The sequence below is a fragment of the Phyllobates terribilis genome, unplaced genomic scaffold (assembly GCF_046119375.1).
Source record: "Phyllobates terribilis strain yellow unplaced genomic scaffold, ASM4611937v1 Scaffold_1__5_contigs__length_1240528914, whole genome shotgun sequence".
Lineage (NCBI taxonomy): Eukaryota > Metazoa > Chordata > Amphibia > Anura > Dendrobatidae > Phyllobates > Phyllobates terribilis.
The window spans coordinates 275,729,377-275,747,891 of record NW_027362761.1 but is presented as its reverse complement, the minus strand read 5'-3'; the positions used below and the strand labels follow the sequence as shown (position 1 = coordinate 275,747,891).

General features: G+C 44.1%; 1 protein-coding gene across 2 annotated transcripts in view; it reads right to left on the bottom strand.

Annotated features, from left to right (window-relative positions):
* KIAA1671 (KIAA1671 ortholog) overlaps nucleotides 1-12,284 on the bottom strand; it is a 215,116-nt gene extending 202,832 nt beyond the window's left edge. For both annotated transcript variants that reach the window (XM_073672915.1, XM_073672907.1), the window contains exon 1: nucleotides 12,094-12,284. The gene's annotated coding sequence lies outside the window, so the exon portion shown is untranslated. The remainder of the gene's footprint in view (nucleotides 1-12,093) is intronic.
* Nucleotides 12,285-18,515: the final 6,231 nt, after the last annotated feature.

Here is an 18,515-nt window from a genome sequence, read left to right as displayed (position 1 = left end):
CTTCAAAGTGTACATTTCTTAATAGCCATGCACAATTTCTTTAAAATTTCTATTTATATGGTTTGATAAAAATTTATTTCAAATCATATAAATATTATCATAAGACTGGAACTCTGCTGACTTGGCATTTGTCCAGAATGCAGTCACTGACACACTCCACAAGGTCCCAGAGTTCCAAATTTCATTTGGAAATCAAGATCCCAGAGTCTGGAGGAAGAGTGGAGAGGCCACAGTCCAAGCTGCTTGAGGTCTAGTGTGAAGTTTCCACAATCAGTGATGGTTTGGGGAGCCATGTCATCTGCTGGTGTAGGTCCACTGTGTTTTATCAAGACCAAAGTCAGAGCAGCCGTCTACCAGGAAATTTTAGAGCACTTCATGCTTCTCTCTGCCGACAAGCTTTTTGGAGAAGGAAATTTCATTCTCCAGCAGGACTTGGCACCTGTCCACACTGCCAAAAGTACCAATACCTCGTTTAAAAACAACAGTATCACTGTGCTTGATTGGCCAGCAAATTCGCCTGACCTTAACCCCATAGAGAATCTATGGGGTATTGTCAAGAGGGAGATGAGAGACACCAGACCCAACAATGTAGATGAGCTGAAGGCAGCTATCAAAGCAACCTGGGCTTCCATAACACCTCAGCAGTGCCACAGGCTTATCGCCTCCATACCACGCCACATTCATGCAGTAATTGATGTAAAAGGAGCCCCAACGAAGTATTGAGTGCATTTACAGAACATACATTTCAGTAGGCCAACATTTTGGATTTTAAAAACATTTTTCAAGCCGTTATTATAAAGTATTCTAATTTACTGAGATAATGACTTTTGTGTTTTCATTGGCTGTAAGCCATAATCAATCATCAACAGAAATAAACACTTGAAATAGATCACTCTGTTTGTAATGACTATATAATATATGAGTTTCACTTTTTGTATTGAAGAACTGAAATAAATTAACTTTTTGATAATATTCTAATTTAGTGAGAAGCACCTGTATGTTGATTACGCATTGTATAAGTCCATGTAGCTTGTTGACCTGCAAAACAGTGAAGGCCAAACTATGCAGATTGATTAATAGTCAATGAGAGTTAATCTCATCCCACCTTCCCCCGACATGTGGACGATGGCCTGAACCACAAATGTGGGAATAAAAAGGGATCTATATCCTTCTCCAGCAAGACTATATAGAACAGCAGCCAGGACACCATGGCTCCATCAAGAGGGACACAGATTTGTCGTTACCTCCCCTGGAGGTGCCCACCAAAAGCGTGGGTGTCACTGGTGGGGGTAGTCGGCCCTGGAAGCCCCATAGTCGCAGCGGCTCTAATCCTGGCGAGTCAGCAGAAGGGTGAGACTCTGTAATTTGCACCATCTTGGGTATTTGCTGGGACTGTTCTATATGTTATTGTCTGTTGGTGGTTCAATGAAGTATTGCCATGCTGTTTTACCTTCACATGTCTGAGTAGTATTCTGCCCACGGGGAAGGAGTGCGGGCGTTCAGTGGGATGAGCCCTGGTCCTTGCGGTCATCTAAAGACATCCAGGCCAGCGGACGAGAGCACCCACTGACCCTTGTGTCTCCACAGGGGTGAATACTTTCACAAGCCACTGTACACACACGGAGCTATGACATCAATTTTCTAGGAAGAAAATTCTTCAACTATGTTCCTATTGGAGTGAAAAGGAAGCAAGAGATAACCCTTGTGAATATGCTTGCATACAGCTCTTTCCGTTTCTGTTTCTACAGCCTCATTATGGTACATTTCCACTGATTTGCCTACAGAAGCCGGACTGTTATAGCTTTCATGTATCATAGTGATCGGTGGAGGGCTCCTTAGAGGATGTTTTTGCTCAAGGACATCTCAGTTATGACATTGCCATGTATCAATAGGAGCAGGAAGATGGTGAAATGAGTGTTCAGAGAATGAATGAAGTGATTGCATGGTCCAGGAAGTGGGAGCAGATAAAAGTCGATTTCATTGTTTTTTTGCACAACATGATAACATGTTTGTTCTCCTGTCCTCCATTCACATTGAATACATTTGCCATTTTTACACCATTAAAAAAAAAGTTTAAAATGTCATCCAGATGATACAATAAAGTCTAAAGTGAAATATTAAAAAGTCTACAGACGAAGCATTTAGGTTTGTGGTATTTTTTTCCCCTAAACTGCAACATATTTTTCTTCCTAGCGCTTTTTTTTCCCCTATAGGCTTCCTTGTAATTCTTTAAAAATGCCAGAAATGTTACAAATATTACAAAATAAATGAAAAGAGCCATAAAACCCTTGAATTTACATGTTTTTACGTTGCGGGGAGACGTGCAACCTCCTTTTTGGGTTGAGTTATAAAGGCTCAACGTTAGTGTACAGGGTGAACTAAAGCTGCTCTCTTAGTTCTCATTCATATGTCTGTGTTTAAACACATACGTGAATAAATGGTACCGGTGTCATCAGTGTCGTGCATCAGTGCGTCTGTTTTTATCATCAGTGTGTTTCATGGATGGATAAAGAAATAAATACAATTACAAAGATTCTCCTATACTTCAATGCTATACACAAACAGCACACAGATGCAGTATGTGTTTTTCACAGACCAATAAACTTGTATTGGCCCTGGTCATCCATGCTGCCGGGAAAAAAACAGACATGTCTACGTGTTACTCAGGAACATAAAAAATATGGCCATGTAAAAAGCACCATAGATTATAATGGACACGTGCTATATCCGTGAAGAAGAAAAAAAGGTGCAACACGGACATGTGAATGAGGCCTTAGGTCTCGTGCACATGACAGCATTTTTGGTTCGAGTGCGATGTGACAAAACATCGGAAAGCACTTTGGACCAGTGATATTTTACAGGGCCATGCGCATGTCGGATGTTCGCCTCGGACACAGCCGGTCTGAAGAAAAAAATCGTGGCATGCCAGAGTTGGATATGATATTCAGATCGCACTCGGCCATGCATGTCCATGAGCCCATGGAAAAAAATCAGACTGATCCAATTTTCATGGACGGACAGAATGAAGACATTTTTTTTCCATCTTTTCCTCATCTGAGAAACTCTGATCACGCACACACTCGGTCCACACTCTGATCACACACACACACACTCTGATCACACACACACACACACTCTGATCACACACACACACACACTCGGTCCGATTCTCTTGGATGAGAGAAAATATGGTTGTGTGACCCTAGCATTATCTCAGAGGACTAGACACAGTAATGCAAGTGGTTAAAACAACAACAACAACAAAAAACAACAGAAACAATGAACATGTACGAGTATGCATAATGCATAGTCATGCCATTGTTCAGTTCTCATGGAGTGAGTATTGATTCTTAATAGTGATGAGCAAGCATGCTCGTTTAACCCTTTCACCTAGCATGCTCGGCTGCTTACCGAGTATCTTCAGCGTGCTCGTATATTATGTTTGGGTCCCTGTGTCTGCATGATTTACAGCTGTATGACAGCCTCAACACATGTGAGGATTCCCTAACAAACAGGCAATCCCTGCATGTGTTGAGGTTGTCTAACAGCCGTAAATCATGCAGATGCAGGGACTCCCAACATAATATAATAGCATGCCGAAGATACTCGGAAAGCACCCGAGCGTGCTCGGCGAAAGGATTAAACAAGCACGCTCGCTCATCACTAATTCTTAACACACTTCCATCTGCTTTTCCAAGTTTCAAGTCATTTTTTTATTCTTATCCATTGCAATACAACATTTCCCCACTAAACAGAAGGGAGATTTTCAGGTCATCATTTCTGTCAAATATCCAAAATACAATTGGATTTATTCCTTATTTGGGGACACTGTGAGGAGACATGCTAAAAATCTCTCAACTATGCATTCTGTTCCAGACTTCTTTAACAGTGCAAGACATGAAAAACATGGCTGTATCAAGCAAGATATAGAAAGTGACAAAAAGAGAACAAGTACGGTTATGTGATGGGATTTAAGGATTTAATAAAGTCCTTCTGTGAAGAAAGACAGGTTCCCTTTAAATTTGGCTATTTGGTTATATAAAAAAATACACTCCCTTGACGGCTTGTGCATGTGACATTACCATGTGAATTAGTCTACCACAAGACACCGGGCATATGACCCCATTATAGACATCGTGATGCTGTATGATCATGTGAATAACACTGCAACAAAACAACAAAAAGATCATACGTCCACCACACAGTAAATGCTTTTACTCCAAAAGCTGACTACTCCTACAGTACATACTCCCACACATATTCCCTCGGAATATGAGAATTACGGTACATATTCCCTGGGGTAAAAAAATATCACAGAAAAGTAAAATTAATGGCAGCAGAGATGTGGAAGTGAAATGATCAGTAAAGGCCAGATGGCCAGTGTATGATCCTGAGACGTATACCCATGGGCCCGACCCACCCAACTGACAGGCCTTGTCTGGCACAAATAGGACACAGCAGATGGGAACGAGAGAAATCACTACCCAAGAAAAGCCTCCCAGGCAAAGTAATGGCTACACAGTAGCATCAAATCACATCAGCCATATGCTCTCTAGCAAGGTTCCTCCCAGTAATGATGATTCCTTATCTATAACTTCCTGCTGACCCTGTTTTGCCTTTAAAAAAAACAATAAGGTATATATTAATTATAATGGTTAGAATTGATAATTGTTAAAAATGTTTGTAAAAATCAACTTTGCATTTTACTTGTTTCTAAAAATCCTATCTGTTCTCAACAATGGAGGGATTTTTAATTCTAGTTTACTGCTTGTTACCTAGATGACAGACCACCTCTGCAGTCTAAATCAGTGGTGGCCAGTCTCTTTGTACATAGCATCAGAGCAGCTAGGTTTATATTGTGTTCAGCCTAGAGTCAGTAACTCACCCGGGGCTTACGACTGAAGCCATGGAAAACCGGATTCGGATGTTGGAACTGACTGGCCGATTGACTGTAATGGTGCAGATGGAGTCACTGTGTGCTATGTCAGACATTATTTTAGTCTGTATCAGCCAATTTGAGACAGACCTCAAATAGGCCAATACGGCAGGAAATGATGACGGACAGAGCACACAGTGACTCCATCTGCACCATTACGGTTAGGCCAGGTTCACACATTGAGTATGTGTGCACATTGCCTTAATGGCCCCATCAGTGCAAACATCCAAATCCCATTTTCCAGGGTTTCAGATATAAGCCCCAAAGGAGCCACTGACCGCAACCTAAAAAACAATATAAAGATAGCTAAAGCTGGCCGAATCAAGCATCAGTGCCCCTACCCTCCTCCAATGCTGCCTCTGCCAACATGTTAGCAGCATGGGAAAGCAAACAGCTCAACTATGTCACCAGTGAGTCACTCTGCCTTCCCAGCGCCTGCGCACAAGTTCCCTGCTGCAAAACGCTACACAGACGGCAGGGAGAAGAGCGCCATACGTACAGAGGAAACGGCGCAGGCGCGGGATCCATTCAGGAACTGCATGTCACAGGGCCCTGTGACGTGCAGGGGAGGTGGGGTGAGTATGGAAATAGGGCTAGTAGGCGGGGATATCTTGGCGTCCGGGGGACACAAAGCTTAGCAGAAATAATTTAATAAAAAAGCTATTACACAGCAACCAGACCACTAATATAGGCCATACAGGTAAGTATAGATTCACATTTCTATCACCCGTATGCCCATATTAGCGGTCTGAAAAGTCCCAGGGGGTGACAGATTCACTTTGAACTAAGGTGTCCTGTAATTAGTATAACAGGTGTCTACAATCTTGTAATCAATCAGTCTGCCTATTTAAAGGGTGAAAAGTAGTCACTGTGCTGTTTGGCATCATGTTGTGTAACACACTAAACATGGACCAAAGAAAGTTGTCTCGGGGGATTAGAAAGAAAATTATAGACAAACATGTCAAAGGTTATAAAACCTATACATACTTAAAAAATTAAGAAAATCAATAAAAATAGCAGAGGTTAACCACAGCTCTCAACATGAATAGGCGGTAAAAGATCAGCAGAGCATACTAGTAATGACTGTATGTAACCAAATCCTCCAAATACTGTCCATCCATAACATGACCGCCTTTACTCAGCAAGTGGAAAGAAAATGCACGGATAATATTTGGACAGCGTATTTTTAGCTACATATTTAACGTCTCTTCTGTGTACATATTTGCCATTGTGGAAGCATCGTGTTCATTCCTGTAGCATAAAACCCATGCTGAATAGTCCTGTGCCCGAAGTCTTGTATGAATGCTATAAAAGGCAATGCCAGAGACAATCCAGCCTATTATGATCAGAACAAAAGTCATTACTGAAATACACAGAACAATGAATTCTCCAATGTCGGGTTTCTTAAACATCGAGGCATAAAAATAAAACACACGGTATTGTGATAGCGAGCAGTGATCAAATACAGACTGCAATGAGACTTCACTGTTTAGTTCTTCATTTCGAGGAATGGAGCCTGGGGAACATAACACTGAAGATTCATTACAGGTATCAAAGCAGAGGCAAACAATAAAGCAAGCAATTCTCAGTACAGGTCCATTTACACTGCACAATTATTGTGAATGAGCGATCGATAACAGGGAAAGCACAACATACAGGTGTCTATATGGTATCATATCTCAGTCACTGCCACAGCTCACAGTGAAGATCTCTAACTCGGTACACCCAGAGAGTCCTACTAAGGGGTGCAAGCCTGTACACAGCAAAAAAGAACATGGAGACTTCAACTTTTAACCTTGAAAACACAAGAAGCTGCCATATTAATAGTTTTAGTGGAGCGTATATCTACCTGCTGCGGTTTTATGGGGCAATCTGCTTCAATAAGTGACGTCACTGAAATCCGCAGCTGTATGAATGGCAACGGATTTCCCATTTAAACAATGGAAGGTGTTTTGTGCGCAGTTTACCCAGTTTCTCGCACAAAGAACAGGCAGAAATCAGGTTAAAAAACCTGTATAAATATGTGGATTTACGTTTACGTGAGCCATCATTTTCCACTATGGATTTGTTGGCAGGGAGTCAACCTGCCCCCCCCCCCCATACCCCCCAAGGAAAAAAAAAAAAAAAGACGTACATGTTACATATGGTTTCTAATGCAAATTGGTTGAGGAATTGTAGCATATTTCACCACTTCACCAAGTAAAAGACATTTAAAGGGGTTATCCGTACTCAAATCTTATTTTCTATGGGAGCAACTACTTGTTAATAAGTGCCAACTATCTGCCTGGTCTGACGTGTGAGGATGTCTCCCAGCTCAGAGCATTCACAGAGCACTCCTGACCGTGATTCTTTTACTTCCTGAGATGTCACGCCGACAGAGCAGTTCCTTCTTCAGCTTTGCACTGTCGACAGTGCGTCTCTGCGGACGTCATGTTGACAGCTGGCTCAGTCTAACGCAGAGGGGAGCCGTCTGTCAACCAACATGACATCGACAGTGACATCGCGTCGACAGTGTAGAGAAGAGAAGGAACTGATCTGTTGATGTGACGTCACAGGAATTGGGAGAATCAATGGCAGGAGTGTTCTGTGACTGCTCAGCAATCAGGGATGAGACCGTCACACGGCAGGACAGGCAGGTAGCTAGCAACTACCTACTGACAAGTACTTAGCTACATAGAAATAAAGAGTAAAGTCCAGGATATCCCCTTTAAATCTGCTAGTAACACATACGGATTTTTCAGCTGATAAAGGCCATGTTCACACGTACTGTAAACGCTGCGTTTTTCCACTGCATTTTTTCATGCAGAAAATCTGCTGCATTCTACAATTCAAGCCAAGTAGATGTGATTTCATGAAAACTCATGCCCACTACCAGGGACTGTGTGGTTTGTGGTGTATTTTTTGTGCATTTTTTCCTATGGGTTTCGACGGGAAGCCTGAAAAAGTGCAGTTGAGTTTTTATTTTAAGTGCAGAATCAAAGCTTTTCTGTACTAAAAAAAAAAAAAAAAAAACACATTAAAAACTGCTTCAAATCTGCATCAAAAACACAAAGTGTAATAAAAACGCAATAATCAGAACAGATTGCATTACTACTGCGAATGTTGGTGTGGCCGCTAGCAGGGAAAGATGCAGCAGGGAAATACGTTGCGTTGTCACTACGTGGGAACATGGCCTCACTGAGGATTAATCTGTTGAAGGCACCAATCATACATGGAGGTCACACACAAAGATCCGCAGCTTCGGTATGTCAGTAAATAACTAAGGAAATCTTCTTTCACCCACTTCTAAGGCCACGGCCCCACTATCAGTATTTTTTCTCAGGAGTGGGAGATAAATGCAGAATTGGTGACTTGTTTGGCTAAGTGCCCACGATGCAGAAATGCTCCGGATTTTTTATGCATCTCCCTGGCAGGAAAAACGCATGCGAACTTTACATGCGTTTTTTCTGCCAGGTAGAAGCGTTTGTGGAGTGTTTTTGCATGCATTTCTGCATGCGGGTTATCAAGCGCTTTTCCAAGCGATTTTAGCATCACTTGGAAAGTGCTTGACAACTTGGTCACACTATATAAATCCATGCAAACGGCATGGATTTATATAGTGTGACCAAGTTACGATGCTCCAAATGCAGCATATATAGTAAAAAAATAATAAAATGGTGAGGAAAAAAAAAACATTATACTCACCTTCCGATGGCCCCCGGTCTCCTCCTCCAGTGTCTTCGGCGGCTCATGGTGGTGTAAAAGGATCTTTCCTGATGTCATTTAGTCATGTGACAGGTCATGCGACCGCAGACGTCAGCGGTTGCGTGACCTGACACATGACTAAATGACGTCACCACCGCGAGCCGCCGAAGACACCGGACGCACCGTACAGGAGACCGGCGGCCATCAGAAGGTGAGTATAATGTATATTTTTTTTTTTTTTTTTTTTTTTTTTTTACAGGTACTATGGTACCTGGGTCGGGATGAGAGTCTCCTCTTCTCCAGACCCGAGTACCATCCGCACAGTGAATCGCTTAATATCCACATGTGCACATGTAGTCATGCCAATATTATGCGATTCAATGCAAGTCAATGGTGGCAATTACGCAGCGTTTCCGCAAAATTAATGGACGGATTTTTTCGCAATGATAATCCGTAGTGGAAATTTCCTCACCATGTGCATAGCACATGCGGATTATCCTTGGGACCATGGGAGACCTTTTACCAAGCGTTTTTTACGCGTTTCCGTGGCGGAATTGCCGCTGCAGAAACGCTTAAAAAACGCATAGTGGGCACATAGCCTTTCTTTATACCTTTTCTCTGATTGTTCCTCACCTAGTTTTGGCTCCTGCTGCTGAGAAAAAATACTGACAGAATACTGACCAAATACTGATAGTGGGGCCGTTGTCTAAGACGTGACTGCAGGAAGCTTGCAGGGTTTACTCCACATGTACAAACAGCGGCCGGCGTAGGTCATGACGCAGCAGCTCAGTATAAGGCCCCTAGCCTGGACCCACATGGCTGAGCACCGCTGCCTTACACCAGACATAATTGCACTGTGCAGATTTTACAACATGACATTCGCTTTTGACAACTACAACCTAAAAGTGAATTCCTTTGGAAAGTTTAGTTATTGCTAGTACTCCGTCCTTATACACCATGACTCCTCCAGCTACAAAGAAGGATTCACCACCCATATAAACAGTGGGGTCCATGTCCTACAGCACACAGCTGGGGGGTGGGTGGGAATTTCCCTTTTCTGCTCTCATTTCTGCCAATGGTCCACGTTTTGATACGTGGGGGTGTAATAGGGTGACAGGGAGGGAGCGAGTACGTTTACTTTATTTTTTTTCTTCTCCCAGTCAGGATTTGCAGAATGAGGGATAGGCACAGTAGGAGTGCACTGACCTTTGGATACCACTCATATTACTGTACATGGGAATATTGCAACTGAAATAACCTAATAAGGGAATAAGGGCCACCTTTCCTAGGGAAATGGGAACTCCGGACTGTGGACACTAAATGCAAAGTCCCTAAGAAGTGAGGTTCGTTGTGTTTGTAAATACAGAAGAGATCTAAAGAGAAATACAAAAGTCTAAGAAAAATAGAAAAGTATCACAGCAGACAAGTTACACAGCAAAGAGCTTGGCACTGAAAAATCAGTGTAGATTTCTATTCTATGTGAACCAGGTATAAAATATACTACGTTTCTGTCGCAGCAGACCTTCATCAGATATATGGACTGTGGAGGAGGAGAGAGGATCATGGAGGGAGCGTGGATGAAGTGATTTGTGTCAGGAGTGTCCTGCTCTAAATTTAAAGTCATATACTGATGACGGGGTGGCGTAGGTTATTATCAGTAATGCCTAAATTACTGTCAACTATACAGTCTATAGTTTACATGGGGCCTTTATGTAATCACAGTCTAGTGAGCGCCAAAGCGCTCTGCCACTTTATTTCATATAAAGCCAAATTCACACGTTCAGTATTTGGTCAGTATTTTCCATCAGTATTGGTAAGACAAAACCAGGAGTGGGACAATCAGAGGAAAAATGTAATAGAAACACGTCACCTCTTCTGGATTCATCACCCACTCCTGGTTTTGGCTTATAAATACTGATGTAAAATACTGATGTAAAATACTGATGTAAAATACTGAACGTGTGAACATGGTCTAAGCCAAAACCAGGAGTGGGTGATAAATCCAGAAGTGGTGACGTGTTTCTATTACATTTTTCCTCTGATTGTTCCACTCCTGGTTTTGGCTTACAAATACTGAACGTGGCCTAATAGTGTTGGAGAATGTTTACTAATCAGTCCGTTAGAACATTTGCCCAGAAATAAATATGGACATAGATCTTGATCAATGGCACAGAGGCCTATAAGGTGCTATGGAAATATATGTTATGTTCTACAACCCCCTTATAGTCTCTCACAGATTACATCATCAAAATCACACAATATTAGTAACCCCTTCCCTGCCTTAGACTACCAGGGATGTGATTATTAACTTTCTCACTGCCCTACACCACCAGGGATGTTAATATGAATCCATTCACTGCCCTCCATCACCAGGGACCCAAGCTTTTAGTACTACCAGTGATACGATCATATCTGAAAATTATTTTGCTTTCTCGGGGTATTCCTGCGCCATTCACTTCTACATCGGAGGCGAGCAGTGCCACACACCTGCCGAAACGCGTGCACAATATTCATTAGAATAGGACGTGTGCTCCATACCTGGCGATCATGTGCCCATCTTGGCAGATCGTAATGTCATCGGCACCACTTTTCTCTGATGTGAAATGGAGTGGGCGGTGCTGGCATACCCCTTTAATATTTGATGATGTTATACGCAGGTATGCAGGCGAAAGGGGGCACAGATTGTATACACAGGGTCAGACTCATCAAAGTGTATACAACGATCTGGTGGACACTAAGGCATGAGCGCTGGCGTGTTATTACATACAGAGCCCTTTAGTCACTTATATATCCAATATCTGCAGTAAATGGCTGGAGCCCCGCGCTGCACAGGACGGTGACGGCCGGAGTACGGCCACAGCACCTCGACCTCCTGCAGTTCTACTGAATAGACCCAGATGGCTGCACATTTCTACCGTCATCACTGCCCAGGTACTGCAGCGGTCTGAATATGGGACCTCCAGAGCAACACTCCATACTTAAAGGGCCAGCCACCCTGGCTAATAAACATATAACCGTCATCCATCACAAACCTGCATGGAAATCTTTCTGGAGACATTGAGCAGAAGCACTGGCAGTAGAACTTCCATGCCCACCACAGTCAGTCCGCACTGGCTGACAACTGAGAACAATAACACTGCACGTGGAGGAGACTGACTGTGGTAGAACACTCACTAATATACAGAAATCACTGGCGCCTGGACTAAGCCACACAACAGAGATCTGCCACCTGTGGACCAACCACAAGTCCCAGCATGCCCCCACTCCTCTCCAGCATACAGTCAGCACAGGGTTAAGCTGTCAGCCCTGCTGTGATCTGGACTCAGCACTGCAGCCCTCTTTAGGGGAGTAGTTGGCATCCTGCAGCCGGGTGCCCGGTGGTGACAATGCTATCAGTGTCCTGGTGAGGGGCAGGTGCCCCCTTTACGGGCGGGCGCTGGAAAGTTTGCGGTCCCCAGCTCCTGAGCACTTACCTGCCGGCTGCCCCGTCCCCCTTTGTCTCCCTGGTGTCTGCTCTCACTGCCTTCCTTCCTCTTTCTCCATGTTCCACCTGCCTAAACAGAGGCAGCTCCACCCGACCAACCCAACCTGCTGCGAAAGAGCCCAGGCCACGCCCCCTGCCCTGCCGTGCCTTCCACAGGGAACCCCAGCAGGGACAAAGGCCGCGCAACCTAGTTTGTTTGTCAGGCATGTAGGCGGGGCCAAGGCATGGAAGCTGCTTTGTTAGCATGGCAACCTGTGGCTGGAGATAAGGGAGCAGGGTATCGCTGCCGTCCATCGCCACCTGCTGGCTGTGCAGCGCATTACACGCCCAGATCTGACTTCCTGTGTGGTTTGTGGTTGGGGATTATGTGTCTGTGGTATTCTAGTGAATCTGCACCAGCTGGCATCAGCACAACCCTGTACACTGACACTGCTGAGCTGCTGCCAGTAATAGGGGGGAACATTAAAGCAGGGTTCTGTTTCAGAAAACCCTCTGTACCCCAGCTGCAGTTTGCTTAAAAAAACTGCACGTTACTCATTGTCCCTGTGTCCAGCGAGTGAGTCTCTGCTGCTGCGCCCAGCGTCTGGTACCGTCTGCAGTGCTATAGTCATGTCAACAGCGCTGCAGCCAATCTGTGAGCTCAGCGGATCTGCCCGAGTTGTCAGGAGTCGCTCCGCTCACTGATTGGCTGCAGTGCTGTCGATGTGATGTCAGTGCAACAGACAATAACAGTCACCAGGAGCAGCGGTGAAGACTCAGCGCTGGACCCGGGGAGGGTGAGGAAGGCACATGATGCTTTATTGTAAACAAACTGCAGCTGGAGGAGAGAGATTTGTATTAAAAGTTCTTACTGCATGTGTTTCGTCTCCATGGTCTTCTTCTCCACATTGTCTCTGATCGTGGGGTCTAGTTCACATCGAAATTTTGGAGAGCTCTTTGCAAGCTGCTGAATGTCCAGCTGGATTTCTCCTCCACGTATCATGCTCAGACCAATGGGCAAGTGGAATGGGTCAACCAGGTTCTCTAGAACTACCTAGGTCACTTTATCTCTGCCCATCAGGATGATTAGGTGCAATAACTTCCCTGGGCAAAGTTTCCTACAACAATCACGTTGGGGAGTCTTCCGGAGCATCTCCATTTTTCATTGTATACTCGCAGCATCCTCATGTGCCTCCTCCTATGATTGCTTCTTCTGGGGTACCAGCAGCTGATTTCTCATATGGTAAGTTCTTCCAGATCTGGCAGCAGACTTGGCCCTTCCTCCTTAAAGGGAACCTGTCACCACAAAAAACGCTATTAACTTGCAGATATGGGGTGAACTTGCAGGTTAATAACGTTATTAACCTGCCCGGTGCCTGCACTTAGCCGAACACTGCTGGGGAAAATTTACTTTATTCCCTCCAGTAGCATTTGGGTTTCAGTCATATGAGCGGCGATGGCGCTGGTTCAGTCACCGTTCTGGCAGGTGTAACCACTCCCCCGGCCCTGACTGACAGCCAGCCTCAATGCAAAACTAGTGTCAGCCACTGCCAGGGGTGCGGGGGTGCCAGGGGTGCGGTTATAGCCTCCTGTCTGTATACTCAAAGCGGTGACTGAACCAGCACCGGTGGCGCCCCCAGATCTGAAACTGGAACACTGCCGGGGTGGAATATAGTTTATTTTCTCCCAGGAGCAATCGGCTAAGTGCGGGCGCTGGGCAGGTAATAACGCTATAAACCTGCAGATTTTTGAGGTGACAGATTCCCTTTAAGGCCATGTCCCGGATGTCTCATGCAGACAAGAAGAGAAGTTCTCCACCTCTTTATTGACCTGGAGTTAAAATCTGGTTATCCTCCCGAAATATTCACCTGACGGTCCACTTCTACAAGTTCGCCCCCAGTACCTTAGTCCATTCAAAATGCTCAGACAAGTCAATCCGGTGACCTACAGTCTTCAGCTCCCGGTGAATGTACGGGTTCCAAATTCTTTCCACGTCTCACTCCTAAAACTGGTGGTCCTGAATTGATTCTCTAGTTTCTATGCTCCTGAGGGTCCCTCGGAAGTGTTTGACGTAAAGGACATTCTGGATTTTAAGAAGGTTCGGGAAAGGACCTTCTATTTGGTCAATTGGAAGGGCTTTGGTCCTAAAGAGAGATCTTGGGAGTCTGCTGAGAACATTTGTTCACTTACCATTCTTGAGAGGTTTCTCCCTTAATCTGGCCAAAAAAGGACGGAGCTTAGGTGGGTACTGTCATGCCGGTGATTCGCACGGTTTGTAAGTGCCATTCTACTCACAGGGTGCACCACTTTGCTCTTTGCAGTGTCAAACCATCTTCCTGTGCTGCCTTGTGCAACACTTCCAGCACTGCTACATTCTCCTGTTGCTGGAGAGTCTCCTCCTGGCTTTAGAGAGGCGCAGCCAGACTGCAGGAATTTAAAAGCACTGTGTCCTGCCGAGTTTTGCTTCCCTGGCCTATTCCCTGCCAGTAGTGGATATGTTAGGCAGTCACTCCCTCCATACCTTGCCTGAGCTTAGGTACTAGTTGCAGTTTGTCACTAGTTCCCTGTCAAGGTGCGTTATTGTTTTGGCTCTCCTGTTACTGATCCGGCTTGTTTACTTGTTTTGTCTGATCTCTCTGCTCCTGACCCCGGCTTCGTATTTTGAACCTGTGCTGCCCTCCCCAATCTCAGACTTTCTGACCACGTCTATGTCTTCCCCCTCGGTGCCTCGAATTCTGCCTTTGACCCACTGGTCAGCTGCTGCAGGTCCGGGGGTTGCCCTAGATTGGCACCTGTTGACTACCCTGACAGCCCAAGCCTAACCTCACCATCAGAGGCTCTAGTGAAGACCAGGTAGTCATTTAGTTACGCTCCTCCAGGGTAAGCCCGGCCAGTGGCGCAATGGGTCCACACCCACCGTCCTAACCGTATTTTAGAGCATTGTACAATAGACACAATACGTGCCTAGACTAATCGTGGTGGCGGTCTGGGCTAAATGGAAAAGGAGCAAGGGAATAACTTCACTATGAATCACTGGTGTTAACAGTACCATAATCACTTGTATGGTATACAGATGTTTGATACAAATATCTACCATTATATTATCACTGTATGGTGGTAATATTCTTCTTTGTGAAGTGGATTTTATTTAGTTTCTGTATGGTGGCATTAGTGGTAATTGTATTCTGGTATCATTGGTAATAGTGGTCTTTGTATATTGTGTTTTGTTCAGTAACACATAGGTAATAAACACACTATATGGTGGTGATATTTGACCCAGGTGGCATATTTTTTTTAAGAGGGAGGTTAACATATGCCTTGGGGCTGTGCCCCTGATCTTTGAAGGCCCTACAGTTATATTATGGAGGTATCATTTTGTCAGTGCATGGCAATATTATCAAGTCACAGTATGTTGGTTTTATTTAATTACTGTGTGGTGGTGTATTCCACTTATATTACTGTTGTGTTTACTATTATTGTTTTATTATAGTGCTTCTAATTTTATTCTGCTGATCATTTATCATAATTACTCAAAAGCAAGCAAACCATGCCAAGTGTAAATGTGCTTTTAATGGTGGCATATTTAGACCGATATCCTTGGGCTGCAAAAGCTGGAAAGATGGTCCTGGCCATAGGTTTATTCACTTGTGTTCTCACACTCAATAGACTCAGCACATATCTGAGATTTTATTTAGCCTTGTACCCTTTTTTATATAAGATTTCTATTACATCTTTGCATAGTTATATAGGTTTAAGAATACATACTGTAAATCCATAAGTTCAACCTTTCTCCACTAGTTATACATTCTCTATTGCTAGATTATTTAAAACCCACAATTCCATATGTTGTGAGAGAAGCATCTATCCCCTCTTGTAAATGTTGTTATAGTATCTGACATTACTACCTCTTGCAGTAGGGCATTTTACAGTTGGACTACTCTACGGCTGTGTGCCCAAAACGCTTGGTAGAAGGTCTGCCATGTTCCCCAATGATAATCCGCATGTGCTGTGCACATGCTGCGGAAATTTCCGCTGCGGGTTATCATTGTGGAAAAAAACGCAGCACTACCAATTATTTTGCGGAAGCGCTGCGTTTTCGCCGCCATTGACTTGCATTGTAACACATAGATTCTGCATCACTGTATATGTAGATGCGCATTCCATGCGTTCCAATGTGCGGATGGTACCCGGGTGTGGAGGACAGGAGACTGTCATCCAGACCCAGGTACAATAGAACCTTTAAAAAAAAATAATAAAATAAAAAATAAATGTTATATTTACCTTCTGACGGCCCCTGCTTCGCTCATCCTCCTATGCCGGCAGATCGCGATGGACTGAAGGACCTGTGCTGATGTCATAGTCATGTGACGGGTCACGCGATGCTGACGTCGGCAGATCCTTCAGTATACCGCGATCTGCCGGCAGTCAGGACGGAGGGAAGCAATACTGCGGGGGCCATCAGAAGGTAAGTATAGATTTATTTTTTTATTTTTAACCATTCTTTAAGGTCATAATATATAAATCCATGCCTTTTGCATGGATTTATATAGTGTGACCAAGTTGACAAGCACTTTCCAAGTGATGCTAAAATCGCTTGGAAAGCGCTTGTCAACCCGCATGCGGAAATGCAAGTGAAGAACGCTTCACATCCTCATGTCCCTGGCAGGAAAATGCATGTACAATCCGCATGTACAATCCGCATGCGTTTTTTCTGCCAGGGGAGATGCAGAAACGCTCAGGAAAAATCCGGAGCATTTCTGCATCGTGGGCACATAGCTTAACACCCTTTCCTATTTAAATACCATACCAGAAAGCTCCTTGAAAGGAATAAAATCCTTATAGTGTCGGATCTTTGTACTGACCACACATGTATTTATACATATAAATGAGATCACCTCTGAGGATTCTTTTTTCTAAGCTAACCAACACCAACTTTTCTATCATCTCATTATAGGAGAGGCCCTTCATTCCATGTAATAATTTAGTTGCCCGCCTTTGAATTCACTCTAATTTCTCAATATTCATTTTAAAATGTGGAGCCCAAAACTGTATCCCATATGCAAGATGTGGCCATACAAGTGATTTATAGAGGGATGATAATATTCTGGGATCACAGGATTTTCTCTTTTTATATACACCCAAAAATCTTGTTTGCTTTTGTAGCTGCTGCCTGACATTGAGTGCTGCTGTAACCAGAATAGAAGTCCTTCTTCTGTTCTGTAATTCATTGTATATTTCATTTAATGCACATGCAGCAGTAGGATTACTCCGGCCTAGATCCATTACTTTACATTTGTCAACAGTAAACCTCATCTGCCATGTGTTTTCCCATGCATACATCCAGTGTCGGACTGGGGTGTCTGGGGCCCACAGGAGGAATTGATCCTCGGGGCCCACCCTACAGCTATATGCAAATACTTGATAGCCGATATCCCCGTTATAGTGGAGCGTCTGCTGTAAATCACAGGCGGCACCGGCACATCTAATGTGCACATGCTATAACTGGGATGTACAATTACGGTAGTTTGCAGTAAAGGGGTTCTTTGGTTAAAACAAGTTATCACCGATCCAAGGGCTCCACAGGATAGGTGATAACTTGCTGATCGTTTGGGTCCGAACATTGGAAACCACACCGATCGGAAGAAAGGGGAAGTTTTATCCCTGTCAGGACACTTATCCCCATTTTAAAATGCAGCGGCAGAGGAAAGGTCTGACCGTAGCTCCATTAATTCTCTTTGGGGTTTCCAGAAAAAAAACAAGCCACTGAGTGAATGAATGGATCAGTGGTCAAGTCGCACATCAGCTGTGTCTAATGGGGATAAAAGCTCCACATTCTACCAATCGGTGCGGGTCCCAGCAGTCAGACCCCCACTAATCAATAATGTATCACTTATCCTGTGGAGAGGTGATTACTTGTTTTCCCCGGAGAACCCCTGTAAGCGCATCTTATTCCAAGTATTTAATCACTAATGGAAATAAAGAATCTTCTCCTAATTAATGTCAGAGAGAACAAATGACCGCCATACACAAAACAATCCACTGTACCAACACAAATAGTACCACATACAAGGGAGAAATACTGCTACACCATGACTGGACTACATATTACCACCACATAGTGATCAATAATACTACATACAAGGGAGAAATACCACCGCACCGTGAACAGACAAGATATTACCACCACATAGTGACCGAATAATACCACATACAAGGGAGAAATATCACCACACCATGACCAGACCACATATTACCACCACATAGTGATCGAATAATACTACATACAAGGGAGAAATACCACCACACCATGACCAGACCAGATATTCACAGCATATAGGGTCCAAATAATTCCCCATCATTTCTCTCCCCCCATCTCCATAATTGCTCCCTCCCATCCCCATCTTTGCTCTCCCCCACCTTCTCCAACATTGT